This window comes from Varanus komodoensis, unplaced genomic scaffold (genome assembly GCF_004798865.1).
Source record: "Varanus komodoensis strain SLA01 unplaced genomic scaffold, ASM479886v1 scaffold6_4, whole genome shotgun sequence".
In the NCBI taxonomy this organism is placed as follows: Eukaryota; Metazoa; Chordata; class Lepidosauria; order Squamata; family Varanidae; genus Varanus; species Varanus komodoensis.
In genome coordinates, this window is record NW_025336347.1 from 2,860,299 (window position 1) to 2,877,512 (window position 17,214).

A 17,214-nucleotide genomic window follows, 5' to 3' on the forward strand; every position below is an offset into this window, starting at 1 on the left:
TTGCACAGTGCCCCCTAGAGGTTTGTGTGCTCATGTGCACACCACAGAGGTGGGCCCTGAATATCGGGTTCCACAATCCGGACTCTCTGAAGGGCCTTCTCATATAATCGATCTTCAGTCTTTTCAGGAAATGCATTTGGCTGTCCCCTCAAAGCATCCCCTCAGGGGAGGGGGGATGAGGAGATGATTTTTATGGCACATTAGCTCAGCAAAATCTGTCACATGCTGGGATGGATTTTTTTTCTTCAGGTGCTAATCCAGTTTTCTCTTGCATAACATGCAGAGAAAATTAAAAGACTTCAACTAAAGTGTAATTACCATTAGGTGTGCCTTTCAACCATCAGCATGAACATTTAAACTGGGCATTAGTGGCACTCCTTCAGGTATGTGGTGATGATCTGAAATACACGGCCCAGCCGGTGAGCTGTTACCGCATCCACAGTGGCAATGTAGGCTTATGTAATGGGTGTTGTTTTCTCCTGTTCACATTCGGTGACCTTTTTTCCCCGACTGAAATTAGTGGAGCAAGACATTAAGTACCATATGCTGCAATTTCATCCTCTCTTCCATCGCAGCTGGGATGTTCCACGGGGTATTTGGAGTGAAGGGATTCCTGCGGCCACATGTTACAGAGCCTGGAGTTGCCATGGATACTGTGCATCTCAGCATTTTGCCACTTGTTGGCAGTAACAGCTGTTCAATGAAGCAGAAGCCACAGATGTCATGACATCACTGTCTAAAATCGGAAGGGCTGTATTCCCAAGTGATGGGCACTGTTTCCCACCAGCACCTCGTGGCTGGTAGACATCCCTCCCCCCCCCCCCCCCCCCCGCCCCCAGATGACTGCTTTCAATTTTGCCCATAGTGACTCATCTGTAGGTCAGAGCAGCACTGCAACTCTTCCCAAAAATGTTCAGGACAAAAGTACCTCAAGCTGTGATCTCACTGAGGTTCATGCAGGACTGCTGAGAAAGCCAGGTATGCCAAAATGTGACCCATCATTAGAAAAATTGTTTTGGACAACTGCCTGCCTCTGAAACTGTAGGCTTCGTTCAAACAGTTGTATTTACTCTTTTCTAATCTGTTTTGCCTCATTCTAAGGCTTCTAGCTGCCTCATGTTTTGATCCCACAACTCCATGTGCAGTCAGTTAAAGCAGTACAGGATACAACACTTCTGATAATCAACCTTAGAGATCAGATGTCACATGGCTAGAAAACTGGAGATATGGAGAGGGGAGTAATTTGCCTGCTTGCTTGTTTATCACATCTGTACTATAATCTTGGTTGCAAGACTCAATGGCCTAACACACTAAAAACTTAGCTTTTCTTCAAATACTTACAGGCCAATTTACACAACTATTTTTTTCTGTGGCAGAAGGGTCACAGGATGTGACAGTTCCATTCAAAACTGTGCACAATAAAATACATTTATGTATTTCTGGGTGTGCCTCACATGGTCAAATATAACCCAGACTTCACATTTTTTAGCTATTGTACTTTGGCAGATCATAAGAAGGAAAATCTCCCTGGAGAAAATAATCATGCTAGGGAAAGTTGAAGAGAGAAGAAACAGGAGACCAAATATGAGATGGATTGTCATGGATAAGACATCTTGGAAGTCTTTAATTCATAGGGTCACCATAAGTCTGAGATGACCTACCCATGTACAACCTGCTCAAAGAGCTTTGCCTATTGGGAGGTATAGAAATATAAAAACTAACATTTTTCCTTTGATTTCTTTTTCCTCCTCTGAGAGGAAAAACCCTGAGAACAGCCTTTACTTTGGTAACTGTAAGTTGGTAAACTTCAAAACACCCAACATTTCTTAAGATTCAGTTTATCTGTTTAAACAATCAATTAGTCTTTTCTATACACTGTCCTGGAGCCTACACAAAGCTGTAAGAGAAATATTTCATAACAACCTACTGGGGCAGGGTATGTGCCTCAGTCACTCCCACTGACAGCACTTGATTATTACCTGCAAACCAGAACTGTGACTTGTCTGTCCCTCAAGAAGCCAGAAACATAAGCCAGTAACAAGCTGTGGGTTATGTCTCCTTTCTGACCAGCCAGAGATGAGCCAGAGTTCCTGATTCACACATCACAACAAACAACCCAGGGCGTGGCTGCTCTCAGCAGATTGAGCAACGTGTTCCAGCGCTTGTTCCCAACCACCCAAGGTTTAAAAAAACAAAACAAAAAAACTTGGTTTTTGTGGCATGTGAATCAGGCCGCTGTGACTAGTTTTACCAGACAGTTCTTTCTCATGCCTTTGTGAGCTGAGTAAGCTGCAGACATGGACTCAGGCTTAAGGATGTATTTCAAGAGTGCTCTTCACCTTCAGAGACTACAGCAGTGTGATACTGTATTTCAGTTCACTCAACTCCTGGAGAGATCCTTCTAAGTTTCCCCACTCAGAATCAAATTGCATGTTAAAAATCCCAGGATACAATGATGCTATGGAAGCTGCTATGACACTGAAATAATCCAAACTGTCTTTTTCCTCCTTTCCACTCCCCTTTGATGCTCTTGGGCCTGGCCATGTGCACTTACTTGCAGGCCTTATCTTGAAGGACAAAGGCATTTTATGCACAAATGCATGATTGATCCAGGTCACTTGCAAAACAATTACTGCTTACTCATAATTGTATTCATTGACAGGGAGGCATGGCAGCTTACTACATGCCCCTGAGGTGCAGAACTTCTTTTTTTCCTATCAAGTGCCATATTCCCTCAAGGTTAATCAACTGGAGACCACATGCATAGATTCATAGAATGGCAGGATCAGAAGGGGCCAAGGAGGCCACCGGGTCCAACCTCCTGCTGGTGCAGGACACCAAGTCACTACCGCTCAGGTGACTGTCCAGTTTTGCCTTGAACGTCTCTCGTGTGGTAGGGCTGAAGGCAATGGGAGCAGAGCTAGGACCCACAGGGCCAGCGAACCACCCTTTCCCCCTTTTCTCTCTTTCTGCCATCCCTTCTCGCTTCCTTCTCTCAGTCCAGCAGTCTGCTGAGGGTGGGACAGCTCACTCTTGTCAGAAGTTTGCAATGATGGCTTGGAGAGGGCTTCTGAACTTAAGTGTTAGCCACAGGCTGTCTGTCTTTGCTCTAATGAGTGTGTTCAGGGTAGCTTCCTGTTACCCTAAATTGTTGGTACAATTTTCTTGGTATCTACAATATCTCATGCTTCAGATGCGTTAGCAGGGACAGACAACATGTAGCCTTCCAGATGTTTTTTGGCCTATAACCCCCATCCTTCTTCACCTTTGACTATGCTGTCTAGGGCTGATGGCTGTTGTAGACCAAAACATCTGGAGAGCCTCAACTTGAGTGGCTCCCATGCAGTGTTTTTCAGTGGGACTGCCAGCTGAAAATCATTGTTTTGGGGGGTTCTAGAAACAGTTTGATAAAGCAACCACCAGCTGATGATACTTTTCATAGGAGGAATGCTAATGTCTGCACCTTACCCAGTTGTTAAAAGGCACACCTATAGCAGAAACCCTACTGAAAACCCACTTTGAGCAAATGTAAAACCCTCCAACTAAATAGTTTCCACTCAAGCTGATGAAATGCCAGGCTTGCAAGTCATTGCATAATTATTTCCATTGGTACAAAAACAGGTAAGCCCTGGTTGCCATGATTATCAATAATAATTGCCACCATGGAAAATGTCTTGTTGCTGTGACGTTTTAGCATAGGGAATAGCAACATAATGTAAAGCACAACATAGACCTAGGTGCACTGTGTCAGAGATATATCTGCAAACTCCTTTTTCCTGGCAGGGGTCCTGAGTCTTTTAATAACTGCACGGTGTGGGGTAAATGTAACCGGCAAAACTTTCCCAACCTGGGAAATGCAGCGATGAGAGACAGCTTCACTCGTTGAATTTCTGCCAGTCTCACATCTGCTAGCAGAAGCAAAGCATACAAAAAGACTGTCCAAGCTATGGGGACCAGATTTTCTCTCAAGGCAGCATGTACGCATCACAGCTGAATTGTGGGAGATCAGATAGCAGTGAGAAAGAAGTGATAACCAGGACATTAGCCAGAAACCATGACACCTCACACAGACTATGCCAAACAGTTGGCTGCATGACTGTCTGTACTATTTAGCCTTTTCTTAGTAACTCTCTGGCTCACCTGGTTCATACTTTTCCTTAAAAATAGCACACAAGCTCTCTATTGCCTCAGCTATGCAGAAGGTTATTCCATCACCATCTTCACTTTGACCCCCTCTTCCTAGAATTTCTCGGGCCTTTGCCTTATCTTCCCTCAGCTATCAGCTTCGAGTACACACTTTCCTATGAGGTTCCCTCTCCCCTGCTTTTTGCATATTAATTCAAGCGACTGAAGCCATTCCTGACATTATGTTGACACAGGACCTGGCAGATCAAAAATGTAAACAGAAAGGATGCTGGTGAGCAAATATGAGGCAGCAGGAACTGCTCTATGTAGGTACAATATTGGAAAATGAGGAACACTCTGTGTATTATATGAAGGTGGAACATTCTGGAGTGCAGGGAGTACCAGTCAGAGACATTTAGCAATCCTAGGCTAGCATTCAAAGAATCAAATGGGCCCATGTCCAGCAAACAGTCATAGCATGATTGTTGCATCCGTTGGAGGGGATAAAATATACTTCCCAACTGCAATGACTTAAAGTTGCTCTTCAAAGCCCTAGCAGTTCAGGGGGAAATCTCTGAAATTGTCATTCCTGTAAGTTTCCATCTGAAGGGCTACAGAGAGACATTTTTCCATAACAGTAGAAGATTGCTTCTATTTCCAAGCAAAGCCCAGACAGGGTCACCGCCCTCTCTCTTCCCTGCACTTGCTGCAAGAAGTCCCTGAGTCATCCCAGTTCCAGCCAGATGCTGCACTCAAGAAACCCTGCAGGCAAACTATGTGAGTGGGCACGCTGCTGATGCGTACAGCACGGATAGCATGTGAGTCCCGCTACAGCAAGCTGTTCTCAGAAGAAGAAAAATGAGCCCAACCAGTTCAAGCAAGGGTCTGGCTTTTCTTGTAAACTGTTGTGCAATTAAAAGAAAATTCTCACACTGAGGCTACAGCCAGGAAGTAGGAGACAGAGGGATAAGCTCAGAGGTATGCACCACCTCTGCCTTTTATCACTCCTGTGGGACTTCCTCGTCTCCTTTTCCTCCCAGCTCCACCCATGCAGCCTCCCTGTCACCTTCTTGTTCTCACATACCTTTCAAGCCTCTGAGAGGCTCAGGGGCTGTATGTTCATCGGACTGCACCTTGCTCTGCTCATGACAGTGCCTGTCAATGCCCAAAAGACTGAGAATAAGAGAATAATTAATTAATCAAGCTTTTATGTGCTGTTCATTAGCAAAAGCTCTCAGAATGGTGTACAATAAAACCATACAAAAACAATGCAAGTATCATAGTTTTGATGTCAAAAGACATCAATACAGTATAGCCAACAAAATTCAAGTCATATAGAAATGAATAACAATTCAATAATAATAATAATAATACAATGTAACAACTAATCCATCATGTACCATGACAATATACTTAAAATCCAATATCAAAATCAATAATCAGATTTATCAATTAAAATAACAGAAAACTTTTGACCTGAAACCGAAATATATATAAGGTTTGTGCCAGGCACACTTCCCTGGGGAGCTGTTTCCATAAATGAACAGTAGAGTTGGAAGGGGCCAGAGGGCCATCGCGTCCAGCCCCCTGCTCAGTGCAGGACACCACCCTCCTCAGAGGGCTGTCAAGTTGCATCTTCAGTGCCTCTAGTGTGGGACAGTCCACAACTTCCCTAGGTAATTGGTCCCACTGCCATACTGCTCCAACAAGCAGGAAATCTTTGAGGAATCCATGTTTTTGAGAAATGCATGTTAGCTTCTAGTAATCACTGCATTGCTTTCAAGGTGTTTGCAGGCTGACCATTTAGTAATCTGCTCCAGAATCTTCCCAGGGATTGACGTCAGACTGACTGGTCCGTAGTTCCCAGCTTCTCCTTTCCTTTCCTTTCCTTTCCTTTCCTTTCCTTTCCTTTCCTTTCCTTTCTTGAAGATGGGGACAACATTAGCCCTGCTCCAGTGTCACTTCCCCTGTCCTCCATGATTTCTCAAAGATAATAGACAGTGGTTCTGAGAGTTCTTCCACCAGTACCTTTATGACTGCAAGACAGAGTTAATTGGTCCCTGGAGATTTGAACTCATTCAACCCAGTTAGATGATCCTTGACCATTTGCCTATCAGTTTTAAGCTGCCAACCTGCTCCTTCAGCTTCCACTTTGTCAGGAAGGTTGTAGATCTTCTTTGAGGAAAAAACCACTTCCCTTTTTATCACATTTTACAGGAATATGAACAGGCGCTGGCATAGTTCTGTCTTTCAGGGTCACAGAGCCACCTCCTTCCTAAACCCATGTATAGGCACATCCAAGGAAACTTGGGTCTGTCCTTCAACTATACACCAAAAAAAACAAAAAAACAAAAAACCCAACCTCTGTATGTTGTTAAGTCCTTTTCATATATAGTCTGACCCTAAATGTGTTTATACAGGTCTTAGTCTGACTTCTTGGAACAAGCAATGTAAATACACTTACGACATGAGGTATAAAGTCTAGGGATTCTAACGTCACAAGTCCTTCAAAAGCATGACTTAGTTTTAAGTCTTGATCTTTAAAACAATTGCATTTTCACAACAAAACAACATAAAAGTGTGTTTCTTAATATTTGTTACCTGGTTTCTTATTGAATAAGACCCAAAGCAATCTCTTCTCTTGTGAGATCTAGATACTTATTTTTCATATTCTCCTGATGCAGACATCAGAGAAGTAAATACTTTATGTTTTTTACCCGTGCTGTGATTTGTAAGATCTGGTAAAAATGAAAAAGGCTCAGAAGGTGCAACCCCAATGTACAACTCCCACCTTGCTGCATGCACTGGATGCTTATAGGTTTCTGAGATCGGAGATTCATGTGCATCAATTGCTAAGTGCTCTGGATTGCCCCCTTGATATAGTTTGGCTTAAAAAGGAGTAGATATCAAGGACAGAAATAAAAGATAAATCACCCACAGGATTCTCAACAGTGTATTAGCACTGTGTTGGTCCTCTGGCCAAAATGCAAATCATGGCTATTATACGTAGTATAACATAAGCTCACATGTGATAACATAAACAATATTTGAGCATCCATCATTTACAGTATCTTCAAGGGAACAGCTCCCTGCCATTCTGCACTTACAGTAAGTTAAATGAAGGAAACATGTGTCCATGGAAATGAAGAAACTGAGCCAGCAAGGTCAAGGAAATTGCATTCTAAAACGATAGTCATAAAATGACAGACACGGTTGCTTTCTGGACCGAGCCATCCTTGTTGGCCCTGCAAGAGGCCTGATGCCTTGAACAGAAGGCACTGGCTTTGTCATATGGAGCTGTGCTCTGGCAATTAAAAAAAAAGCCCTCAGGTGGTTTACTGGTTTACTGAGTAATAAAATAGAAGGTAAATGTTAGTCATGAGAGATAAATTAGCCATGGTTTTAAAAGTTTCCCAGAAAGCGATCTATAAAATCCAGGAGCTGATTTTTTTCCATTGCATTTTGTAACTGATAACATCATAAAGAGAAGGATTTTTGTTAGGCCTCATGTCCCATGCTTCATCTGGGCCTTCAATGCCCTGCTGGTTAAGGATGCGGTGCAGTGCCTCGGCACTGGGTGTCCAAGCAGAAGCAACAGAGACTTCCCTATGTACATAGACTGGGAAGGGTTTGGCTTCTGTCCCTTTCACTTTTTAAGACTCCCCAGCATCCCACCAACTTCACCATTTGAATGTTCTGCATGTTTCTGTGAGGAGCTTTTGAGGCCCATGGAAACCCTGGCCCTTGGGTAGGTCGCTGGAGCTGCAGTTTGGCTACAAACTGTGGAGGGCTTCCATGTACTAGAATGACCACTGGCATGCATTCAGTAGAAAGGGGTATAGACGCTACAGCTTTGTTCCTTTATAGCATAAAGACTTGCATGGACAAGGACAGTGGATTATGGCGCTTGACTTATACTAAGCCTCAGTTCTAATTCCAGGGTACTACCCTATGGCTGTCTGTGGCTCAGTGCTAACCATCTCCAGGGCATGTGTACAAGAGCATGCAATTACTTTAGATGTCCCATTTAATGCCCATTCAGTGCTTTTATTTTATTTATTTTTTGCTTCTTAAAATGGGTGTGAGGATATTCAAATTTCAGCTGGGAGTTTCAGCTTCAAATGAAACACTATGAGCCTGTGTTCATTATTTCTCAACACTCAAGGGAGAGTTCACATTAAAATTAAAAAAATGGGCTTTATATTTTTCTGAACTCCATCAAATGGTTGTGAAGATTGAACTGGTGTTTCAACTGGAAATGGAGGGTTGTGTCTTGAACTAGCACACCAAGTTTCAACCCACTAAGTCCATTTTCAAGGAAGATCTACCTCCAGCAAGCACATAAACACAGAATATCAAGCATATTAGTGAAACCATAGACCTCACTTGAAAACTTAGCTAACAAGATTTTGTGTGGCTTGATGAAATTGTCTCAGTTATTGCTTTGGCATGGGTGCCCAGAGTAATCTTGGATAATCAATGTCCAGGCCAACCCAATTTTCCTGATTTTTGAAAATTCATACATCTCTGCTCCTTGCAGTCCTGGTTCTGCCTTTGTTGAGTAGAAGCACCATGGTGCCTTGCCTTTCAGCTAATTGTGTTGGGAATTGTTATTCCACTCTTGGCAACATGAGGACTAAAATGATGATAGAAAATGCATAGACATGTATACAACAACTTTTCAAAAGTGTACCTGAGGGTCATATATTACACATCACAATAAGCTTTAATTGTGGATAGAAAGCTGTGAAAGTGTTCTACGGTTAACAGGACCATACCGTACGGAATAAATTCTCGGATTAAATGATTGAAAGTCTTCTTGTTTTATGAGAAGTAGGTGATACACACTTGTTTGCAAATTCAAGGGACTGGATGACATTTAGGAACCTTGAAGAGTTGTCTATTCACACACCTTCATAGTCTTCCAACCATTATTAAACTTCAGATTAAGAGGCTATTATTATTGGGGCTATGGACAACAGATGGCATTTCTATTTGTACCAAAGTCTGATTTTATCCACAGAGAACTTGTTTTGGAAACAGTTGATACTGTTATGAGTCTTCACAGCTCTTGGAGGTGTATGGAAATCCCAAGGGCAGCACTTACCTAGGTTTGAGTTTCTCAGGTGGAAGAAATCACTGGAGACTTAATGTATTTCTGCAACATTTGGGTTTATTTATATATGTATAAGATGCGACTCAGGCATCTACCATCCAGAGGAACTCAGCCTTCCTCCTACAAACAACCAACAATCAACCAACAATCAGCAAATGGAGGTTGGATCCAGATCCAATGATCTGCTACTGGAAGGGCACTGCTTAGGGCCTGGACCTTCCATGTCCTCTGCTCTCCTGTGCAGCTTCTGGAGATCTTTAAAAAGAGATTTGAATCCACAAGTTTGGCAGAAGGAGAAGGGATGCAGAAGTCCTATTACAGAAGTCCTATTTTGTTCTGCTGGCAGCGCAAAGGATCTCCGGGTTCTTTTTCATAGCTCAAACTAATTTGCACCTGCCCCTGAAACATGCCAACATTTTGGTCTCCCTTTTTCTTGAGTTTGGTAACTTTGTCTCATGAGCATTAAAGATGTCTTCTAGTTATTCTGGCCCCATTAACTCTAACTTGTCCAAACTTTAAAACTTGTAATATTACAACCTGTTTAAGGATGTGTCTGCATTTGAAAAATATCTCACAGCTCCTGGATGCTCTGCCCATGTCCCCAGCCTGTGCTGAAATCCTGTGCATCTGTACTAAAAGTAGAAAGTAGCCTGAGAATAGTGCAACTAGCAATATCCACATCAGGTTTTGCTCCAGCACTGAAGTTGCATGTATTTTTTTCACTCAAGTGCTCCAAAATCCCATGTGTCAAATTTCCGTGTGATCTGTCAGTTAATTAACGCTTGCAGCTCTAATCATATCACAGAATTCTGAGACATAAATAGCTGTAGATGAGGGTTCCCATGCAGCATCTCCCAGTTCAGACATACACAGAATGGTTGCTAATCTCTCTCTTGCATGCTCTCTCTCTCTCTCTCTCTTTCTCTCTCTCTCTCTCTCTCTCTCTCACACACACACACACACACACTTCTCTTTCTCCCCATTGGAGCTATTTATTCATTTATTTAAGGAGGCTGATACGACACAGGACGCAGCTAAGGTTACTCAAAGTCAATCTCCTGTGTCACACTCCAGGTTCAATATCCACTGACACTGGCTTCAGTTACATGGCTTGAAACCAGCAAACTAATTTTACCTGAGCTGACAGAAAGTCCCCTGCTGGAAACAGTTTTCTGCCACTAATAACCAGGGCCAGATAGGAAGGCATTAGCAGCACCGAAAGAAGCAGCTTCTTGGTGTGGCTCCATTTTCTGTCTCTTTGAGCACTCCTGTCCTCCTCCGAATGTTTAAAGGCCTCTAACATCACCTCAGATTTGCGAGGAGGAAACTGACTTGACACGAGACTGCTTTTTTTTCAGCACAGAGGCAGCCAAAGTTGCAATTATCTGGTTCAGTCTAGGGCTGCTGGCCTGGAACATGCCATGACAACGTGTTTCTCATTTCAAAGCCTCTTTTGTACTAGGACACAGTTCAAGGGATATTTCAAAGCCTTCTGAAAACACTCAGCACTGGCTGTTGCACGCTTTAGAGATGGAGGGGTGCTGCTTCCCTGCACAGTCTCTGTGCCACTGTGTGTGGGTGTATGTGAGATATGGACTTAAGTGTGTTTATATAATAGAGAAGTATTAATACAATTTTGGAGTATGTTAGGATTATGTCTGGAGTAACCAGCATACTGCTTAAGCATGACATCCTACCTCAAGACCCCATAGCTTGCCTTCCCTCAAAAATGTCACTACAGATTATAGAAAGAATAAGTAACTTCCAGAATACATGCATGCATGCCCCATCCAGAGCAACGGCATGCTGCTATTCCAGCTTCCCCAGCTGGTGATGAAAGGCTACAATTATGAGGGCTTCTCATTTACCTCTAAATTGGCCAGGATAAGGACATGTCTTCTTTCTGAGAAAGTGCTTATGATTGCAGAGGTGGGTACCAAAAGGTGCACCTGTCTCCAGCATGCTCCTTTGGCCCAACAGAGAAAAGGTTCTACATTTGTGTTCATCTGCCTGAAGTATTTTGGCTTTGTGGACAAATTTGGACTTTGGGAGTTTTCATGGTGGCCAAGCCATTCAAGAATGCAGCTATATGATGAATTAAATACACAGAAACTGGTGTAAATAATCCACATGATATATTTTTCATCTGGCCTCCTCTTATCCTTAAGAGGAAGTCTAGAAGAAGGATATGGCACTTGCAGCATTAAGGGGTGTGTGTGTGTGTGTGTGTGTGTGTGTGTGTGTGTGAGAGAGAGAGAGAGAGAGAGAGAGAGAGAGAGAGAGAGAGGCAGAAGAAGGCTAAGGACTGAAGTAGACTTGCATGTGGCACCGTAGTGGCAAAAATGTTGGCTTGGAATGCCCAGTTCAGATCCTCTGAATCAAACTAGTGGAAGTGCACAAGTAACTTTCTGTCAATTGACAAATCTCACCAGGCAGATGAAGAAAGGCAGACTATTAATGTAACACACAAGTGAGGAGGGGAGTGAGTGTGGAACAAAATGTTAGTGAGGAAACCCTTTGAAGTTATCTTGGGGAGACCAAATATTAGAGAAGTAGATGCAGCTGAGTTTACATTTTGTGGCCTGACCTTAGTCCTGTGAAGATTATGCAGATTTGACAAAGGCGTTCTAGACTGTCCAGGTTTCAGTCTTGTGGCCTCCTTCGGTCCTTGTAGTTTCAGGGTGGTGAGATGCAGGCTGTATGTCTGGGCTGGGCAACATGAGATCCTATACTTCTCCAGACCTAGCCAGCATAGTTAATGATGAGGGATGATGGGAGTTGTAGCCAAAACATCTGGAGGGGCACAGCTGGCCCACCCCTGCTGTAGCTTCTCGAGCAGTAGATAGGAAGAGTATTCCTCAGTGGCTCCACAGAGACACAAATTGGCCGTCCGCCTGCAGTACCAGTGGCCAGCAAAAGAGGATACTGTGCAGGCCCTTTTCCATTCCCACCATGGGTTGCCCCCGACACTGTCGTGGGAGGTGATATTCCCGCACTTGCTTTCTTCTCACCCTCATTTTCTTTGAGAAGAAAGCGCCCATCATGTATTGCCACATTTCCAGGCATTTGCTCGGGGAGCCCTATTTATGGGCTGAAATGCCGCTGAAAGAGTTATTGCCATGTTATTCAGCTTGCCGTGCCAAGCCCGCATGGGGATCGAGTTTCTACTGAAAGGGTGCCAGGCACGTCTGTTTCCAGGAACCAGCAGCCGTATTTAGCCTCAGGCTGCACATGAAAGACTGCAGTCGGAAACGTGACATTGTGTCAACATTTGAGGCAGGTCAGAGCTGGGTGAGACCATGAAAACAAGCCAGGGGAGGGGAACTTAACACACACCCTGTCTGAACAGTCCAAGTGCGGAGGCAGCGTGCAAAGCAGCCTCGTCACAAGCTGATAACTCCAGCTGCACAGAGGCCCTTTGATGCGCTCCCTCCCCCCCGCCCCCACGCCTCATTTGCCATTTGTTTTTCTGCCAGGACAGAGTATGCTCACATGCCTAGGAGCATTTTGGGTGAACACCACTTCAAAGCGAAGGAAGGAGGACCTACAGGAATGGGAAGGCAACGCAGCACACACATTTTCATTTGCATAGCAAGTTATATAACAGCACAGGACTTTCCAATGGGAGGAAATCAGAACACCTTGCAAAAAACACTCCGAACCTCATCTTTCTGTGGTAGAGAAAGGCTTCTGCTCCCTTGGTATGGGCCAAGGAGTATCATGGGGGCTGCTCCTCTTGAATTCTGAGCGAAGCCTTTACCATTTCTCAGCTGCACTCATTATGCAATTAGCATGTGATGTGTCAGAGGATTTTCAAATTAGGCAAACATTGGTTGGTTAGCCTCTAACCCTATCAACCTCCCTTTTGTTCATACCACAGTTAGTTGCAATGGATTTGTCTGTTTTTTATTTATGCTCAAGGTATGCTTATCATTCTGTACTGGATTTCTCTCTGACAATGAATTATCTTGGATTGTTCTCCTAACCATCAAGGCGTACTAAAATCACCATCCAGCCCATTTTCATTGGGCTCTGGAATGCTGGAAACCAGGAGCCCATTGAGCTTGCCTTTGTCTCCAGGTTGCTGGAGCCCAGAAGTGCTCAAGCTGTGGTAAAGCAGTAGTAGCTCTGGGCTTGGGTCAAGTGGGTGGGTCACTACGTGGGTAGCCCTGCTCAAGTTTACCGAATGAGGAAGGAAGCAGTGACCCAGAGCTCTGTGGGAGCAGATGACTGGCTGCGTGAGAGCCAGGACTGCAGGCCTTCCTGCTTCGGTGCAGGTGTGCCCGAAGCTCCTGCACTGCTTCTGGGTCCCGCCCATGTATCAAGAAGGGCAATTAATTAAGTGGGCAATCACATGCCAGTGCATGTGGAAGCAAGTCCACTTTCTTCAAGGAGAGTTACTCCCAGGTAAGTGAGCATCATGTTGCAATTTTTTTTTTTAATTTCTTTGACGGAACAACCCTAAACATGAGCACCTGAAGGCAGGTACCACAGAATGTGGTGATATTTATGCTCAGGGAAGCGTGCATAAGATTTCAGTCTTAGCAAAAATACAACTGCCGAGAGGATGATAACAACAAGGCTATGGTCCCAGTTCTGTGGTTAGTTGCATGAACTTGTTACAGCATTAAGCGAAACCAGCTCTGGACGCAGCTAAAACTATTGAGAAGCAAGACCTAAACGGCAATCCTGTGCTTACCCAGAAGTAAGCTCTACTGAGCTCCCTGTGGGCGTGTGCCCAAATAAGTGGAGATATTTGCAATATTGCACATGTATTGAAAGAGAAGCATTTTGAGAAGTTGGTTCAGATTGTTTTTACTAACTGGAAAGCTTGACAGTATGCAGCCCTTAAAAATAAAATGTTGCATCTAACCCAAGGAACTAGTTTAGGCACACCCAACAGGGCACACATGGTCTGTATGACTTTTCCTTCTTATAAAGTCGCTACACACATACCACTCCATGATGCATCTCAAAGTATTTCCGCTGGAGTTTCAAAAGCAACTTACTGTGTAATAGGGACTTGGGGGTTTTCTTCAAGAAATATACAGAAAGTATCACAGCATTTTCTGGGTTATGGCCAATTCAGCAAGAACAATGCTGTAATTTGGGAACTTTTTGAACATTGTTATTATATTGTAAACCATTATTTTTAAAGAAATGGTGCCAATTCAAGGGAAAATGAAACCACACAGGATCCTCAAGGCAAGGTGGTGCAGTCACCCAAAATCCCTTAATTCAAAGAGGTGTGCACCAGCTCCACCCAGATGGCATGTTGGAGCACACTCCAAAGTCTAAAGGACAATAACGGTGACCCCATGGCAGCTCTGTCATGCATATCAAGCCAGGTCCAACTCAGTTTAAATCCAAACGTGATTTCTTGTTCACTTCAAGAACCTTTAGATTTAAATTACAAGGAAGCAGTAAATGCCACGGTTCAGATGCTGAAGTTTGCACAGTCATTTTCTCCCTCTCAGTAAAAGCAAAGAGAAGTTGCCATGTTTCGCTTTTATTGAGAAGCGAGGACTGAGAGAAGTCCTTATTTAGATGTCCAAGTGACAGAAAGAAGAGAGGAAGCAGCACTGGCAATGGAATACAGAGGTAGGGCTTTGGAAAAGAGATGGAACTCGTAGACGATGTTTTAAGAATTCTACTTCGCACTTACATAACCTCATTCCAAGTGTTTGCATACACCGAGCCCTGTAACTGGTAGACCAGTATTGTTTTTCCCAGATAGTGGATGGGGAGACTGAAGCAGCGGTGCACTGATGGGAGATTTAAATCTGGAAGTACACAGCTCTGATTTGGGATAATAGGCTGCAACAGCCTTTTGCAGAGCCTGCATCTCTCTCCTGACACTTGCTCAAATAGTCCTGAAGTTCCAGATGAAAACCTTGGAAAGGCCTTCGCCAATAGATGCTCGGCTGAGGGCATCATCTCCTGCAGGACTGGCCCAGGATGCTTTGCCACCTGAGGCAAAGGACAAGATGCCCCTCTCCCGTTCCAGACACAACAGAGAAGTGAACCAGCAGCTGATGATGGGAGTGGGCCCTTCACTTTTCCTGAAGGCCAGGAGGGCCCAGTTGAGGGCATGAAGAACACAGCTCTTTCCTCCAGGAGAGGGGAATGGCTGGGGAGCTCCGGAGGAACAGCCAGAGGCTGTTGCCACTGTCTTTCTCCCACCTGGGACAATTGCCTAACTCTTGGTCTAATCAAGGAAAGCACTCACTAGAGATACCACTGGACCTCAACAGTACACATTTACCCACTTGCACCTGCTGTGGAAGCTCTCCTTGCCCAGCAAGGCCCCCCTTGCCGCACTGAGCCATGTTTCTACAGCTTCTGGGTTTGATTGCTGTGCCGCAGCAGAAGAATGGATACCTGTGGAGGGGGCTTGAAAGCACCATTGGTGATGGGTGCAGCTGTACGTCCTTTTTGTGCGAGCGCCTCCCTCAGTGCTTATGAATCCTGCTTTGTCTCGACCGTTCTGCCCCGCCGCTGCGTCTCGGTTCCACTCGAGGTGCTGGTTTTAACACGTGAAGCGCTGCGGTGCCTCGGTGCCACACACCTGCCCAGTGTAGCTGTCTGCACGTGCTCATATCAACCAGGTGCCCGAAGAGGGGATGGGACTCCGGCACCTTGAAAAGTTGTATACAGTATGGAATTTTGGCAGCTCTGGCTTGCAGAACAAACTGCAACTGCTCTACTGTTCAAAGCACAGGAGCCCCAAGTGCTTCGTGTGTCTAAGTCAGCAGGTCCTCCTGACAGTTCCACCTGGGAGCAGAGAGAGACGGCGGTAGTGAGGTGCCGGGGTTTTACCGCCAGTGCCCCGGGCTCTGGAACTCCCACCCTAAGGAAGTACGACATCTTCCTTTCTGTTGGGTTTCGGGGCGTTGTATTAAATTGTACTTTAAAAAAAAATGTTACTTTTGGTTTGTTTCACTGAGGCTGGTGTTCTTTTTCTTACCCACTTGGAGCCTTTAGGCCTCAAAAATGCCTGTCAAGTACCTTAAATAAGTAGTAAATGTAAGTTTTAAAATGCCAAGTTAGTGCTTGGAATTCAGGGAGGGATCAGCTCCTTCCTCTGTAACACCGAAGGACTCAGAAGTCAGCCAACAGCCCGTCTAGGCAGATCTGCTTCAGCAACTACTGTGCAAGCAGGAGCTTGCTCGGGTGCAGCTACAGGGCACCAGCTCTTTGGCAGGAGGGGAAGGACACTTCCTTCTGCTCCGCTTGTAGTGCCTTCAGTGTACCTTCACATTTGAGGACAAGCTGTTGGCCAGACGTGACCCATGGGATGTGTTCAAGGGGCCCCTAGAAACATAGAAGCAGAGTGAGTCAGAAGGGTCCTCCTGGGCCATCTAGTCTGACCCCCCGGCTCCACTCATGACATGGCTACTATGTGCATGTCCAGCCTGTCCTTGAACACCCTTACCGATGGGGCTTCAGCCACCTTCTGTGGAAGCCCATTCCATACCCTCGGGGTCCTAACCATCAGGAAGTACTTCCTGGCATCCACTCTAAATCTTGGTTCCCTGAGCTTTGCTCCATCGAAAAATCCTACCTTAAGTCTAAAGCTGTTCTTACAATGTCAGGCTTGTAGCAGCCATGTTACGGCAGAGCTTTTGCTCTTTTTATCCTGATGCAAGATTCACCTCCATTCCATTGTATTCTCATTATAACCTTACGAGGTCGATTAGGCTGAGAATCTGTGACTGGCCCCAAGTCACCCAATGAGCTTCATGGTTGTGCGGGGACTAGAACCTGAATCTCCTGAGACCCAGGCCAGCACACGTAACCCTTCCTGCCCTATATAACCCACATCCTTGGGGGCAGTGATGGTGGCAATCGCCCCAAACCCAGCACAAAGAGCTGATGAGCGATACTTGGGTGCTACCATTAGGGCCTTCAGGTCCCCCCTCATCAGCTGCTGTCACAACTGATCTCTTACCCCATGGAGCTCAATGATGCTG